This window comes from Oncorhynchus masou, chromosome 5 (assembly GCF_036934945.1).
Source record: "Oncorhynchus masou masou isolate Uvic2021 chromosome 5, UVic_Omas_1.1, whole genome shotgun sequence".
NCBI lineage: Eukaryota > Metazoa > Chordata > Actinopteri > Salmoniformes > Salmonidae > Oncorhynchus > Oncorhynchus masou.
In genome coordinates this window covers 83,056,358-83,072,737 of record NC_088216.1, presented here as the reverse complement: position 1 = coordinate 83,072,737, position 16,380 = coordinate 83,056,358, and the positions used below count along the sequence as shown (strand labels likewise).

The window sequence follows — 16,380 nt, the reverse complement described above, 5'->3', positions numbered from 1 at the left end:
CAGGTTGAGTATAAGCAGGGTGAGTACAGGGTGAGTACTAAGCAGGGTGAGTACTATAAGCAGGGTGAGTACTATAAGCAGGGTGAGTACTATAAGCAGGGTGAGTACTATAAGCAGGGTGAGTACTATAAGCAGGGTGAGTACTATAAGCAGGTTGAGTACTAAGCAGGGTGAGTACTAAGCAGGGTGAGTACTATAAGCAGGGTGGGTACTATAAGCAGGGTGAGTACTAAGCAGGGTGAGTACTAAGCAGGGTGAGTACTATAAGCAGGGTGGGTACTATAAGCAGGGTGAGTACTAAGCAGGGTAAAGCCATCCGCACTCTTCGGTTCGGGTGGCGCTTAGCCGAACTTGGTGAACCAAACAAGTGTGCTCGTATTTTCCCCTAAAAGACATTTGCTTGAAAAACAAGAAGAACAAAAATCGCCCCTCAGTGCTGTTGGTCCATTTTGAGACGCGGTAAAATAGTCCGAATTAATCTAAGATAACTCAAGAAATCTGTCATACATTTTTATGTTTTCGCAGAGGAGATCTTAGTCGCACAGTTTTACATCTAACTAAGATGTTTGATAAAGTATTCCTCAAGTGAAAACATTTGCATGTTCCACAACGAGCCGACACACACACAGACAGAGAGAGAGAGAGACAGAGAGAGACACAGAGAGAGAGACAGAGAGAGAGAGACAGAGAGAGAGAGACAGAGAGAGAGAGAGAGAGAGAAACCACATCAAAGGGCCGTAACACACTCTCACAGCCTCTCTCTCACACACACACCATCAACTCTCTCTCACACACACTAACTGATCCTCAAAAGTCTCACACAATAACTGGGATATTTTCCTCTTCTCCCCTCCTTTTCTTTCCCCTTTTCCGTTCTCCCACGCTTCCCCACTCCTCCAACGGCGGGTGCACTCCTTCCGTCCCCGTGAAGAGGTAGAGGAAGGTGGGGGGGGGGGGGGCACCAGGAGGGGAGATAAGGAGGAGGAATGGATGACAGGTTGGGAGGGAGGCTGTAACAACAACAGCTGCAGAAGGCAGGACAGCAGGACAGTCACGTTGTCTGTGTCCCTAATGGATGTGTCCCTCGTCAAAAGTATTGCCCTAGATAGGGAATAGGGTGCCATTTTTGACAGTCGCATCATCATTACACGGTCTTAAGAAACCAAAAAATGGGTTCAATTCCATTTCACTTCAGATATTTAAGGAAGGAAACTCAGATTGCAATTTCCCCCCATTTATTTTCAATGAGGGAAAATTGGAATTTCATTTTACGTCCCGAATTGAAATTGAATTGCGACAAGTTACATAGCGTCAACAAGATCTTATTACTGGAAGTCACAAATGAACAAGTGATGGTTGATGATTGTAGACCTGGGAAAAGGTCTTGCTGCAGTAACACACAAACAGTAGCTCCCTCACAGTAGCTGTCTCAAGCCAATCGTTTGTGTTAAAGCTCTTCACACCCCAACACACCTGGCTCCATCAAACCACAACCCTGGATCTTGGTGTGAGCTCACCAGGACTTTTTAGTCCCCAAAAGGCCAGACTCACTGTCTACCCTGTCTCTTTTCATTATCTATGTTTCTGCTAGTTACTGAAGAGGCATTTGTTGTTTACTGAAGAGGCATTTGTTGTTTACTGAAGACTCATTTGTTGTTTACTGAAGACTCATTTGTTGTTTACTGAAGAGGCATTTGTTGTTTACTGAAGACTCATTTGTTGTTTACTGAAGACTCTGTTGTTTACTAAAGAGGCACTTGTTGTTACTAAAGACGACTTTGTTGTTTACTAAAGACGACTTTGTTGTTTACTAAAGAGGCATTTGGTTATTGATGTTGGTGTGATGCATGCAGTCATGTTATTGATGATGGTGTGAGGCATGCAGTCATGCTATTGATGATGGTGTGAGGCATGCAGTCATGTTATTGATGATGGTGTGAGGCATGCAGTCATGTTATTGATGATGGTGTGAGGCATGCAGTCATGTTATTGATGTTGGTGTGAGGCATGCAGTCATGTGCTTCGCCAAAGATGTGTCTTCCGGTTATTGCAACACGGTTGACTAGGCCTTAACATTCACATAGAGTCTGCAGTTCTATATTTAACCAATAAGGCCCGAGGGGTTGTGGTATATAGCCAATATACCACGGCTAAGGGCTGTTCTTATGCACAACGCAACACAGAGTTCCTGGATACAGCCCCTAGCCATGGTATATTGGCCATATACCACAAACCCTGAGGGGCCTTGTTGCTGTTATAAACTGGTTACCAAGGTAATTAGAACAGTAAAAATACATGTTTTGTCATACTACAGCAGACAGCCAATCAGCATTCGGGGCTGGAACCACCCAGTTTACAACCCTCTTTAGATGCCCCTTTAGTTAGTGAGGGAGACAGCCAATCAGCATTCGGGGCTGGAACCACCCAGTTTACAACCCTGTTTAGATGCCCCTTTAGTTAGTGAGGGAGACATCATTAAAGAACGTCTGCACTGAGGTATTTTCATTGGAATTTTGTAAAAAGTTTACTCCATTATTAATGGATTACCTTTGGTCAACAAACCACAAATACCATGAGAAACTACAGTTAGACGTAGGTGGGGGTTTCCCCTTTTCATGCCCTTCAGTAAGGCGCTACACTAGAACCACAGGCTACTGTGACACCGTGTACTGTGTGAATTAGCTGGCTCAGCTGAATGAACAAATAATCTAAAGTGAAGATGTTGGTTCCACCACAGCATACACTTTAGACACAAGTGCCTTTCGAAGTGTTGAAAACGGGAGAGACAGACGTTTTCATTTTTCGAACTTCAATACTTGTTAAAGGCTTTTGTTCAACAACAGTCGACCCCGCAGAAAAAGCAGCGCTGCCGCCAGGCACATATTTACCCTCCTGTCCCAGACCTGTCCCAGACCTGTCCCAGAACTGTCCCAGACCTGTCCCAGACCTGTCCCAGAACTGTCCCAGAACTGTCCCAGAACTGTCCCAGACCTGTCCCAGACCAGTCCCAGAACTGTCCCAGAACTGTCCCAGAACTGTCCCAGTACAGCTCAGCCTGTCTGTCTGCCTCTCTGTGAGGTCATTCAACATGGGGGTATTATAACCATTAAGTTATCATTTACTAACGTAGGGCTCTGGGGGACTGCTGGGGGACTGGGCTTCGGCAACGTTCTGGTCAAAAGTAGTGCACTACGTAGGGAATACGGTGTTATCTGGGACACAGTCTTGGTATACAGGGTGACCCCACTGTAAGTGTTGGAGAACAACTGAACTGTAGAGATACCAGACCTGGGCCGGGCAGGGAGACATCTGGTATTCATTGAAGACTAGAGTAAAGACCTCCCAGACCCCTCCTCCAATGCCTCCATTGCATCATTGTAGCCATTCATTACTAGGAGAGCTTATTCAATTCATGCTGGCCAATACTAAAAACACAGGGCAAGGAAAACGATCTCCAGAACCATAGGTTGGTGTACAGAGAGCAAACAGAGAACCTGAAACATAGTCCTTCAATGGAAGAGAATGCAGACTCAGGTTACTCGAATTCAAACTAAAATAGATGGTTTGCACAAGGATTCTATTATTGAAAGGAAATGGTTGTAGTACACAGTTTTTCAGCCAATTCATTGCAGTGCTTAAAACAGTAGAGCCGTTTTACTGCAGACCCATTTCAGTTGGTATCCCCTTCTCATATAGATATAGACATACACACAGAGAGAGATATAGACATACACACACACAGAGAGAGAGAGAGAGATATTTGACCTCTCAGCTTCCCTATCAAATCTAAAAATCTCAAATAGAAAACCGAAGAAAATTAACAACAATGACAAATGGTTTGATGAAGAATGCAAAAATCTAAGAAAGAAATTGAGAAACCTGTCCAACCAAAAACATAGAGACCCGGAAAACCTGAGTCTACGCCTTCACTATGGCGAATCACTAAAACACTACAGAAATACACTACGGAAAAAGAAGGAACAGCATGTCAGTAATCAGCTCAATGTAATTGAAGAATCAATAGACTCTAACCACTTCTGGGAAAATTGGAAAACACTAAACAAACAACAACACAAAGAATTATCTATCCAAAATGGAGATGTATGGGTAAACCACTTCTCCAATCTTTTTGGCTCTATAACAAAGAATAAAGAGCAAAAACATATACATGATCAAATACAGATCTTAGAATCAACTATTAAAGACTACCAGAACCCACTGGATTCTCCAATTACATTGAATGAGTTACAGGACAAAATAAAAACCCTCCAACCTAAAAAGGCCTGTGGTGTTGATGATATCCTCAATGAAATGATCAAATATACAGACGACAAATTCCAATTGGCTATACTAAAACTCTTTAACATCATCCTTAGCTCTGGCATCTTCCCCAATATTTGGAACCAAGGACTGATCACCCCAATCCACAAAAATGGAGACAAATTTGACCCCAATAACTACCGTGGAATATGCGTCAACAGTAACCTTGGGAAACCCCTCTGCATTATCATTAACAGCAGACAATGTACACTTCCTCAATGAAAACAATGTACTGAGCAAATGTCAAATTGGCTTTTTACCAAATTACCGTACAACAGACCATATATTCACCCTGCACACCCTAATTGACAACCAAACAAAACAAAACAAAGGCAAAGTCTTCTCATGCTTTGTTGATTTCAAAAAAGCCTTCAACTCAATTTGGCATGAGGGTCTGCTATATAAACTGATGGAAAGTGGTGTTGGGGGTAAAACATACGACATTATAAAATCCATGTACACAAACAACAAGTGTGCTGTTAAAATTGGCAAAAAACACAAATTTCTTAACACAGGGTCGTGGGGTTAGACAGGGATGCAGCTTAAGCCCCACCCTCTTCAACATATATATCAACGAATTGGCGCGGGCACTAAAAAAGTCTGCAGCACCCGGCCTCACCCTACTAGAATCCGAAGTCAAATGTCTACTGTTTGCTGATGATCTGGTGCTTCTGTTACCAACCAAGGAGGGCCCACAGCAGCACATAGATCTTCTGCACAGATTCTGTCAGACCTGGGCCCTGACAGTAAATCTCAGTAAGACCAAAATAATGGTGTTCCAAAAAAGGTCCAGTCGCCAGGACCACAAATACAAATTCCATTTAGACACTGTTGCCCTAGAGCACACAAAAATATATCCATACCTTGGCCTAAACATCAGCGCCACAGGTAACGTCCACAAAGTTGTGAACGATCTGATAGACAAGGCAAGAAGGGCCTTCTATGCCATCAAAAGAAACATAAATGTCAACATACCAATTAGGATCTGGCTAAAAATACTTGAATCAGTCAGAGCACATTGCCCTTTACAACCACCTAAAAGGAAGCGATTCCCAAACCTTCCATAACAAAACAATCAGCTACAGAGAGATGAACCTGGAGAAGAGTCCCCTAAGCAAGCTGGTCCTGGGGCTCTGTTCACCAACACAAACACACCCCACAGAGCAAGAGGACAGCAGCACAATTACACCCAACCAAATCATGAGAAAACTAAAAGATAAATACTTGACACATTGGAAAGAATTAACACAAAAAAACGGAGCAAACTAGAATGCTATTTAGCGCTCTCTCTCTTTCTCTCTCTCTGTCTCTCGCTCGTCCTCTCTCGCTCGTTCTGTCTCTCTCTCGCTCGTTCTGTCTCTCTCGCTCGTTCTGTCTCTCTCTCGCTCGTCCTCTCTCTCTCGCTGCGTCCTCGCCGCTCGCTCGTCCTCTCTCGCTGCTCCGTCCTCTCTTCGCTGCTCGTCCTCTCTCGCTGCTCCGTCCTCTCTCTCGCTCGCTCGTCTCTCTCTCTCGCTGCTCGTCCTCTCTCTCGCTGCGTCCTCTCTCGCTCGTCCTCTCTCTCGTCTCGTCTCTCTCTCGCTCGTCTCTCTCTCTCTCCTCGTCCTCTCTCTCTCCTCGTCCCCTCTCTCGCTCTCTCTTTCACACTTTCTCTCGTCCCTTCTCTCGCACACTTTCTCTCGTCCTCTCTCTCTCGCACAGCTCTCTCTCTCTCTCTCTCTCTCCACACTTTCTCACGTCCTCTCTCGCTCTCTCTCTCTCGCTCTCTCTCTCTCTCGCTCTTTTCACTTTCTCTCGTCCTCTCTCTCCACACTTTCTCTCATCTTCTCTCGCTCTTTCTCTCTTCCCTTGCTCTAGCCTATCCCTCTCTCTCTCTCTTCCCCTGCTCCAGTCTCTCTCTTACCCTGCTCCAGTCTCTCTCTTACCCTGCTCCAGTCTCTCTCTTCCCCTGCTCCAGTCTCTCTCTTCCCCTGCTCCAGTCTCTCTCTTCCCCTGCTCCAGTCTCTCTCTCTCTCTCTCTTTTCCCTTGCTCTAGCCTATCCTTCTCTCTCTTCCAATGCACCAGCCTCTCTCTTCCCCTGCTCCAGCCTCTCCCCCTCTCTCTCTCTCCCCTGCTCCAGCCTCTCCCGCTTTCTCTTTCTCTCTTCCCCTGCTCCAGCCTCTCCCTCTCTCTCTGCTCCAGCCTCTCCCTCTCTCTCTTCCCCTGCTCCAGCCTCTCCCCCTCTCCCTCTTCCCATTTTCCAGCCTCTCCCTCTCTCTCTGCTCCAGCCTCTCCCTCTCTCTCTTCCTATGCACCAGCCTCTCTCTCTTTCTCTCTTCCCCTGCTCCAGCCTCTCCCCCTCTCTCTCTCTTCCCCTGCTCCAGCCTCTCCCCCTCTCTCTCTCTCTTACCCCTGCTCCAGCCTCCTCTCTCTCTCTCTGCTCCAGCCTCTCCCCTCTCTCTCTTCCTGCTCCAGCCAGCCTCTCTCTCTTTCTCTCTTCCCATGCTCCAGCCTCTCCTTCTCTCTCTGCTCCAGCCTCTCCCTCTCTCTCTTCCCCTGCTCCAGCCTCTCCCCCTCCCCTCTCTCTCTCTTCCCCTGCTCCAGCCTCTCTCCTCTCTCTTCCCCTGCTCCAGCCTCTCCCTCTCTCTTCCCCTGCTACAGCCTCTCCCTCTCTCTCTCTTTCCCTGCTCCAGCCTCTCCCCCCTCTCTTCCTATGCACCAGCCTCTCTCTCTCTCTCTCTCTCTTCCCCTGCTCCAGCCTCTCCCTCTCTCTCTCTCTCTTCCCTGCTCCAGCCTCTCCCTCTCTCAGTGAGAGATCCCTCTCTCTTCCTCTCTCTTCCCTGCTCCAGCCTCTCTCTCTCTCTCTCTTCCCCTGCTCCAGCCTCTCTCCTCTCTTCCCTGCTCCAGCCTCTCCCTCTACAGCCTCTCTTCCCCTGCTCCAGCCTCTCCCCCTCCTCTCTCTCTCTACCCCTGCTCCAGCCTCTCCCTCTCTCTTTCCCTCTCTCTTCCCCTGCTCCAGCCTCTCTCCTCTCTCTTTCCCTGCTCCAGCCTCTCCTCTCTCTCTCTTTCCCTGTCTCCAGCCTCTCTCTCTCTCTCTTTCCCTGCTCCAGCCTCTCTACATCCCTCTCTCTTTCTCTCTTCCCCTGCTCCAGCTCTACAGCCTCTCCCCTGCTCCAGCCTCTCTCTCTCTCTCTCTTCCCCTGCTCCAGCCTCTCTACTCTCTCTCCCCTGCTCCAGCCTCTCTCTCTCTTTCTCTCTTTCCCTGCTCCAGCAGTGAGATCTCTCTCTCTCTCTCTTCCCCTGCTCCAGCCTCTCTCTCTCTCCAGTCTACTACAGTGAGACTCTCTACAGCCTACTACTCTCTCCCCTGCTCCAGCCTCTCTCTCTATTTCTCTTCCCCTGCTCCAGCCTCTCTCTCTTTCTCTTCCCCTGCTCCAGCCTCTCTCTCAGCTCTCTCTTAGCCTGCTCCAGCCTCTCCCTCTCTCTCTCAGCCCTCTTCCCCTGCTCCAGCCTCTCCCTCTTCCCTGCTCCAGCCTCTACCTACCCAGTACTACAGTCTCTCTCTCTTCCCCTGCTCCAGCCTCAGCCTCTACAGTGAGATGCACAGTCTACCCTGCAGTGAGATACAGCCTCCTCTACTGCAGTGAGATACAGCCCCAGCCTACTACAGTGAGATGAGCCTACAGCCTCTCTCTACGCCTCAGCCCCAGTGCTGCCTGCAGCCCACCCAGTGAGATGCAGCCCATGCCTACATACATTTGATACAGCCTACAGCTGAGATACAGCCTACACTACTGCAGTGAGATTTAAAACAGATCTACAGCATCTACAGTGAGATGCAGCCTGTTTCATTACCACTTGATTCTCTCAGTTTCAGTACCACTGGAGATTCTCTCTCTGTTTCAGTACCACTGGATACAGCCTACATTACAGTGAGATCTCTCTGAGATACAGTTTCATTACCACTGAGATTCTCTCTACAGTGAGATGGAGTTTCAGTACCACTGGGATTCAGCCTACAGTCGACTACAGTGAGATGCAGTCTCAGTCTACTCTGTTTCAGCCTACCACAGTGGGATTCTCTCTGTTTCATTACCAGATGAGATACAGTCTACTCTCTACAGCCTACTACAGTACACCACTGCAGTGAGATACAGCCTACAGTCTACTACAGTGAGATGCAGCCTACAGTCTACTTCAGCCTACACCAGTCTACAGTCTACTACAGTGAGATACAGTATACAGTCTACTAGTCTACAGTCTACTGATACAGTATACAGTCTACTACAGTGAGATACAGCCTACAGCCTACTACAGTGAGATTCTACAGCCTACCAGTGAGATACAGCCTACTGCAGTGAGATACAGCCTACAGCCTACTACAGTGAGATTCAGTGAGATGGAGACTACAGTCTACCAGTGAGATGGAGAATACTACAGTGGATTCTACTCTACTGCAGTGAGAGATACAGCCTACCTACAGTGAGGATTCTCTCTCAGTGATTTCATACTGCAGTGACCACAGCCTACTACAGTGAGATGCAGCCTACAGCCTACTCAGCCTACTGCAGTGAGATACAGCCTACAGCCTACTGCAGTGAGATACAGCCTACTGCAGTGAGATACAGCCTACTGCAGTGAGATACATAGCCTACTGCAGTGAGATACAGCCTACAGCCTACTACAGTGAGATGTGAGACTACAGCCTACTACAGTGAGATACAGCCTACAGCCTACTACAGTGAGACAGTCTACTACAGTGAGATGGAGACTACAGTCTACTACAGTGCAGATACAGTGAGATACAGCCTACTGCAGTGAGATGCAGCCTACAGCAGCCTACAGCCTACAGTCTACTGCAGTGAGATACAGCCTACAGCCTACTACAGTGAGATACACACAGCCTACAGTGAGACAGCCTAGCCTACAGTGAGATGCAGCCTACAGTCTACTACAGTGAGATACAGCCTACAGTCTCTACTGCAGTGAGATACAGCCTACTACAGTGAGATGCAGCCTACAGCCTACTACAGTGAGATGCACAGCCTACAGTCTACTGCAGTGAGATACAGCTACTACAGTCTACTGCAGTGAGATACAGCCTACAGTCTACTGCAGTGAGATGCAGTCTACAGTGAGCCTACTGCAGTGAGATGCAGCCTACAGCCTACTACAGATGGAGAGATAACAGTCTACTACAGTGAGATGCAGCCTACAGTCTACTACAGCCTACTACAGTGAGATGCAGCCTACAGAGATACAGTCTACAGTCTACTGCAGTGAGATACAGCCTACAGTGAGATGTCTACTACAGTGAGCGCAGATGCAGCCTATAGCCTACAGTACTACAGCCTACTGCAGTGAGATGCAGCCTACAGCCTACAGTCTACAGTCTACTACAGTGAGATACAGCCTACAGTCTACTACAGTGAGATGCAGTCTACAGCCTACTGCAGTGAGATGCAGCCCACAGTCTACTACAGTGAGATGCAGTCTACTACTGCAGTGACTACAGTGAGATGCAGTCTACTACCACAGTCTACTACAGTGAGATACAGCCTACAGTCTACAGTCTACTACAGTGAGATGCAGCCCACAGTCTACTACAGTGAGATACAGCCTACAGTCTACTACAGTGAGAGTGAGATGAGATACAGCCCACAGTCTACTGAGACAGTGAGATGCAGCCTACTACAGTGAGATACCTACACTCAGTGAGATACTACAGTCTACTACAGTGAGATGCAGCCTACAGCCTACTACAGTCTAGCCTACAGTGAGATACAGCTCTACAGCCAGTGAGATACACAGTCTACAGTGAGATGCAGCCTACTGCAGTGAGACAGCCTACAGTCTACTACAGTGAGATACAGTCTACAGCCTACTGCAGTGAGATACAGTCTACTACAGTGAGCCTACAGTCTACAGTGAGATGCACAGCCTACTACAGTGAGATGCAGCCTACAGTCTACTACAGATGCAGATACAGTGAGATACAGCCTACAGCCTACAGTGAGATGCAGCCTACAGTCTACTACAGTGAGATGCAGTGAGATCTACAGTCTACTACAGTGAGATGCAGTACTACAGTCTACTACAGTGAGATGCAGACTACAGTCTACTACAGTGAGATGCAGCCTACAGCCTACTGCAGTGAGATGCAGTCTACAGCCTACTACAGTGAGATGCAGCCTACAGCCTACTGAGCAGTGAGATGCAGTCAGTCTACAGCCTACTACAGTGAGATGCAGCCTACAGCTACTACTACAGTCTACTACAGTGAGATGCAGTCTACTACAGTGAGCAGCCTACAGTCTACTACAGTGAGATACAGTCTCTACTACAGTGAGATGCAGTCTACAGCCTACTACAGTGAGATGCAGCCTACAGTCTACTACAGTGAGATGCAGCCTACAGCCTACTACAGTGAGATACAGTCTACAGCCTACTACAGTGAGATGACTACAGCCTACTGCAGTGAGATGCAGTCTACAGCCTACTACAGTGAGACAGCAGTGAGATACAGCCTACTGCAGTGAGATGCAGCTACTACAGTGAGATGCAGCCTACAGCCTACTACAGTCAGATACAGCCTACAGATCTACAGTCTACTACAGTGAGATGCAGCCCACAGTCTACTACAGTGAGATACAGCCTACAGTCTACTACAGTGAGATGTAGCCCACAGTCTACTACATTGAGATGCAGCCTACAGCCTAGTCTACTAGTGAGATGCAGTCTGCCAACAGTGAGATGCAGCCTAGTCTACTACAGTGAGATGCAGTCTACAGCCTACTACAGTGAGATGCAGCCCTACAGCCTGAGATACACTACAGTACAGTGAGAGATACAGCCTACAGTCTACTACCAGTACAGTCTACAGCCTACAGTGAGATGCAGTCTACAGTCTGACTACAGTACAGACTACAGTGAGATGCAGCCTACAGTGACAGTCTACTACAGTGAGCCTACTGCAGTGAGATGCAGCCTACAGCCTACTACAGTGAGAGATTACAGTCTACTACAGTCAGATGCAGCCTACAGTCTACTACAGTGAGATACAGTCTACAGCCTACTGCAGTGAGATGCAGTCTACAGCCTACTACAGTGAGATACAGCCTACTACAGTGAGATGAGATGCAGTCTACAGCCTACTACAGCTACTGCAGTGAGATGCACAGCCTACTACAGTGAGATGCAGCCTACAGTCTACTACAGTGAGATACAGCCTACAGCCTACAGTGAGATGAGATGCAGTCTACTACAGTGAGATGCAGCCCACAGTCTACTACAGTGAGATGCAGCCCACAGTCTACTACAGTGAGATACAGCCTACAGTCTACTACAGTGAGATGTAGCCCACAGTCTACTACAGTGAGATACAGCCTACAGTCTACTACAGTGAGATGCAGCCCACAGTCTACTACAGTGAGATACAGCCAGAGTACAGTCTACTACAGTGAGATACAGTCTACAGCCTACAGTGAGATGCAGTCTACTACAGTGAGATGCAGCCACAGTCTACTACAGTGAGATACACAGTCTACAGTGAGATGCAGCCCACAGTCTACTACAGTCTACTACACAGATGCAGCCTACAGTCTACTACAGTGAGATGCAGTCTACAGTCTACGACAGTGAGATACAGTCTACAGCCTACTGCAGTGATATACAGCATACAGCCTACTAGAGTGAGATGCAGCCTACAGCCTACTACAGTGAGATGCAGTCTACCTACTGCAGTGAGATGCAGCCTACAGTCTACTACAGTGAGATACAGCCCACAGTCTACTGCAGTGAGATGCAGTCTACAGCCTACTACAGTGAGATGCAGAGTACAGTCTACTACAGTGAGATGCTGACTACAGTCTACTACAGTGAGATGCAGACTACAGCCTACTACAGTGAGATGCAGTCTACAGCCTACTACAGTGAGATGCAGCATACAGTCTACTACAGTGAGATACAGCCTACAGTCTACACTACTGCAGTGAGATGCAGCCAGTGAGATACAGTCTACAGCCTACTGCAGTGAGATAGCCCACAGTCTAGTGAGATGCAGCCTACAGCCTACTACAGTGAGATGCAGCCTACAGTCTACTACAGTGAGTGAGATGCAGACCTACAGTCTACTACAGTGAGATACAGCCTACAGCCTACTACAGTGAGATGCAGCCCACAGTCTACTAGTGAGATACAGTCTACTACAGTGAGATGCAGCCTACAGTCTACTACAGTGAGATACAGCCTACAGTCTACAGTCTGAGACAGCCTACTGCAGTGAGATGCAGTCTACAGCCTACTACAGTGAGATGCAGCCCACAGTCTACTACAGTGAGATGCAGTCTACAGTCTACTACAGTGAGATGCAGACTACAGTCTACTACAGTGAGATGCAGCCCACAGTCTACTACAGTGAGATACAGTCTACAGATTAAAGTCTACTACAGTGAGATGCAGCCAGACGACAGTGAGATACAGTCTACAGCCTACTGCAGTGAGATGCAGCCTACTAGAGTGAGATGCAGCCTACAGCCTACTACAGTGAGATGCAGCCAGCAGTGAGACAGTCTACAGCCAGTGAGATACTACAGTGATACAGTGAGATGCTGACTACAGTCTACTACAGTGAGACGCAGACTACAGTCTACTACAGTGAGACGCAGACTACAGTCTACTACAGTGAGATGCAGCCTACAGCCTACTGCAGTCAGATGCAGCCTGTGGCCTGTGGTATGTTGTCCCACTCCTCTTCAATGGCTGTGTGAAGTTGCTGAATATTGGCGGGAACTGGAACATGCTGTCGTTCCCGTTAATCCAGAGCATCCCAAACATGCTCAATGGGTGACTTGTCTGGAGAGTATGCAGGCCATGGAAGAACAGGGACATTTACAGCTTCCAGGAATTGTTTACAGATCCTTGCGACATGGGGCTGTGTATTATCATGCTGAAACATGAGGTTATGAATGGCAAGACAATGGGCCTCAAGATCTCATCAAGGCATCTGTGCATTCAAATTGTCATTGATAAAATGCAATTGTGTTCGTTGTCCGTAGCTTATGCCTGCCCCTTTCTATAACCCCACCGCCACCATTGTGCACTCAGTTCACAATGTTGACATCAGCAAACTGCTCATCCAACATGACTTCATACACACTGTCTGCCATATGCCCGGTACAGTAGGTTCCGGGATTCATCCGTGAAGAGCACACTTCTCCAGCGTGCCTGTGAGCATCTCAGGTGAGCATTTGCTCACTGAAGTCGGTTACGATGCCGAACTGCAGTCAGGTCAAGTCCCTGGTGAGGACGACGAGGATCTTGATGAGCTTCCCTGAGACGGTTTCTGACAGCTTGTGCAGAAATTCTTCGGTTGTGCAAACCCACAGTTTCATCAGCTGTCCGGGAGGCTGGTCTTAGACGATGCTGCAGGTGAAGAACCCGGATGTGGTGGCCCTGGGTTGGCGTGGTTACACGTGGTCTGAGGTTGTAAGACCGTTGGACATACTGCCAAAACGATGTTGGAGGTTGCTTATGGTAGAGAAATTATAACATTCTCTGGCAACAGTTCTGGTGGACATTCCTGCAGTCAGCATGCCAATTACACACTCACTCAAAACTTGACACACATGTGGCATAGTGTGGTTTAGAGTGGCCTTTTATTGTCCCAATCACTAGGTGCACCTGTATAATGATATGTAATGATGCTTTTTAATCAGGTACTTGATATGCCACAGGTGGATGGATTACCTGAGCAAAGGAGAAATGCTCACTAAAAGGGATGCAAAACATTTGAGAGAAATAAGCTTTTTGTGCATATGGAACATTTCTGGGATATTTTACTTCAGTTTATGAACCATGGGACCAACACTTTACATGTTGCATTCATATTTTTGTACAGTGTAGTTTGAATCACACTAAATGACAATAAACATCCATGTTCAAATGAGTAATCAATCATTCTATTCTCCTCGAAAATCTTCTTGTAAAATCCCCCTCAAATACCAGTGGGATTAGTTGCGCTTTCCTCAGGTGCAGCTTAGTTCTTCTGTGCTGACTGAACACGTTTCTCAAAAAGGAAATTGAGTCCTCGCATGTGCAGAGCATTCGGAAACATATTCAGACCCCTTCCCTTTCAACACAGTTTGTTACTTTACAGCCTTACTCTAAAATAGGTTAAATTGTTTTATTTCCTCATCAATCTACACACAATAACCCTCAATGACATCACAATACCCCATAATGACATCACAATAACCCTCAATGACAAAGCAAAAACAGGTTTTTAGAAATCTTTAGAAATAAATTCTATATAAAAAAAACTGAAATATCACATTTCCATAAGTATTCAGACCCTTTACTTAGTACTTTGTTGAAGCACCTTTGGCAGCGATTGCAGCCAAAGTCTTCTTGGTATAAAGCTATAAGCTTGGCATACATGCATTTGGGGAGTTTCCCCAATTCTTCCTTGTAGATCCTCTCAAGTGCTTTCAATTTGGACGGGGAGCGCCGCAGGGTCACTCAAAGACATTCAGAGACTTGTCCCGAAGCGACACTGAGTTGTCTAGGCTGTGTGCTTAGGGTTGTTGTCCAGTTGGAAGGTGAACCGTCGCCCCAGACTGAGGTCCTGAGTTCTCTGGAGCAGGTTTTCATCAAGGATCTCTCTGTACTTTGCTCCATTCATCTTTCCCTCGATCCTGTCTAGTCTCCCAGTCCCTGCCGCTGAAAAACATCCCCACAGCATGATGCTGCCACCACCATGCTTCACCGTAGGGATGGTGCCAGGTTTCCTCCAGACGGGACGCTTGTCATTCAGGCTAAAGAGTTCAATCTTGGTTTCATCAGACCGTATAATCTTGTTTCTCATGGTCTCAGTACTTTAGGTTCCTTTTGGCAAACTCCAAGCAGGCTGTCATGTGCCTTTTACTGAGGAGTGGCTTCCGCCTGGCCACTACCATAAAGGCCTGATTTGTGGAGTGCTGCAGAGATGGAAGAACCTTCCACAAGGACAACCATCTCGACAGAGGAACTCTGGAGCTCTGTCAGAGTGAACACAGGTTGCTTGGACACCTTCCTAACCAAAGGCCCTTCTCCCCAGAGTGCTCAGTTTGGCCGGGCGGACAGTTCTAGGAATGGTCTTGGTAGTTCCAAACTTTTCCCATTTAACAATGATGAAGGCCACTATGTTCTAATCAATTGAATTTACCACAGGTGGACTCCAATCAAGTTGTGGAAATATCTCAAGGATGATCAATGGAAACAGGATGAACCTGAGCTCAACTGAGTCTCATAGCAAATGGTCTGAATACTTATGTATTTATGTATTTACTTATGATATTTCTTTTTTTTTGCCATTATGGGGTATTGTGTGTATATTGATGAGGGGGGAGGGGACAATTTCATTCATTTTTTAGCACAAGGCTGTAACGTAACAAAATGTGGAAAAAGTCAAGGGGTCTGAATACTTTCCGAATGCACTGTACATACCATTTCTTGCCAGCTGCCCACCATTAACAAGTGTTGACACCTCAGTACCCATACCCAAACTTGTTTTTCTTCCCACAATCCAGTGCATTTCAAATGCTCTTCGCTTGATGCGTGCCTCGCCAATCCTTTGGTACTATCAATAGCATGCTTCCTGTTAGAACACCCAGCTTTTTCTGCTTGGCAAACTTTGCCTACCACTGATGAGAAGCCTTTCCCCCGCTTTCTATGGAAACCAAAAGGAGTCATACCTAACCGCCCAAGTGGTTTATCCTCGTCCCCCTACACACACCGCAGTGCACTCTGTTCCTTGTGCTGACAGCGCAAGTGGATACACATTTCGCTACAGCTGAAGGGGCACAAGTTTTAACTAAGGGCACTATAAGCCCCCTTTTGGCCCCTCGTGGAGCCGCTCCACAGTCAGTTGTAGTAAGCAGTAGGAAGCTTGTGGACATTACTTCATACTGACTGCTCTCCACAGTGACCTCTAACCCACAGGGGATTGATGTCCCCATCTACTGGCACTTAGTCGCGTGTCTGTACAATACCTTACTTCCGACACTGCTGGACTGGTTGTCTGAACAGACCAAAACTCAATTTAT

The 16,380-nt window shown here is 47.2% G+C and overlaps 1 protein-coding gene across 1 annotated transcript in view; it reads right to left on the bottom strand.

Annotated features, from left to right (window-relative positions):
• Window positions 1-16,380, bottom strand: part of LOC135540387 (zinc finger protein GLI1-like) — a 154,948-nt gene that overhangs the window by 118,360 nt on the left and 20,208 nt on the right. The window lies entirely within an intron of this gene.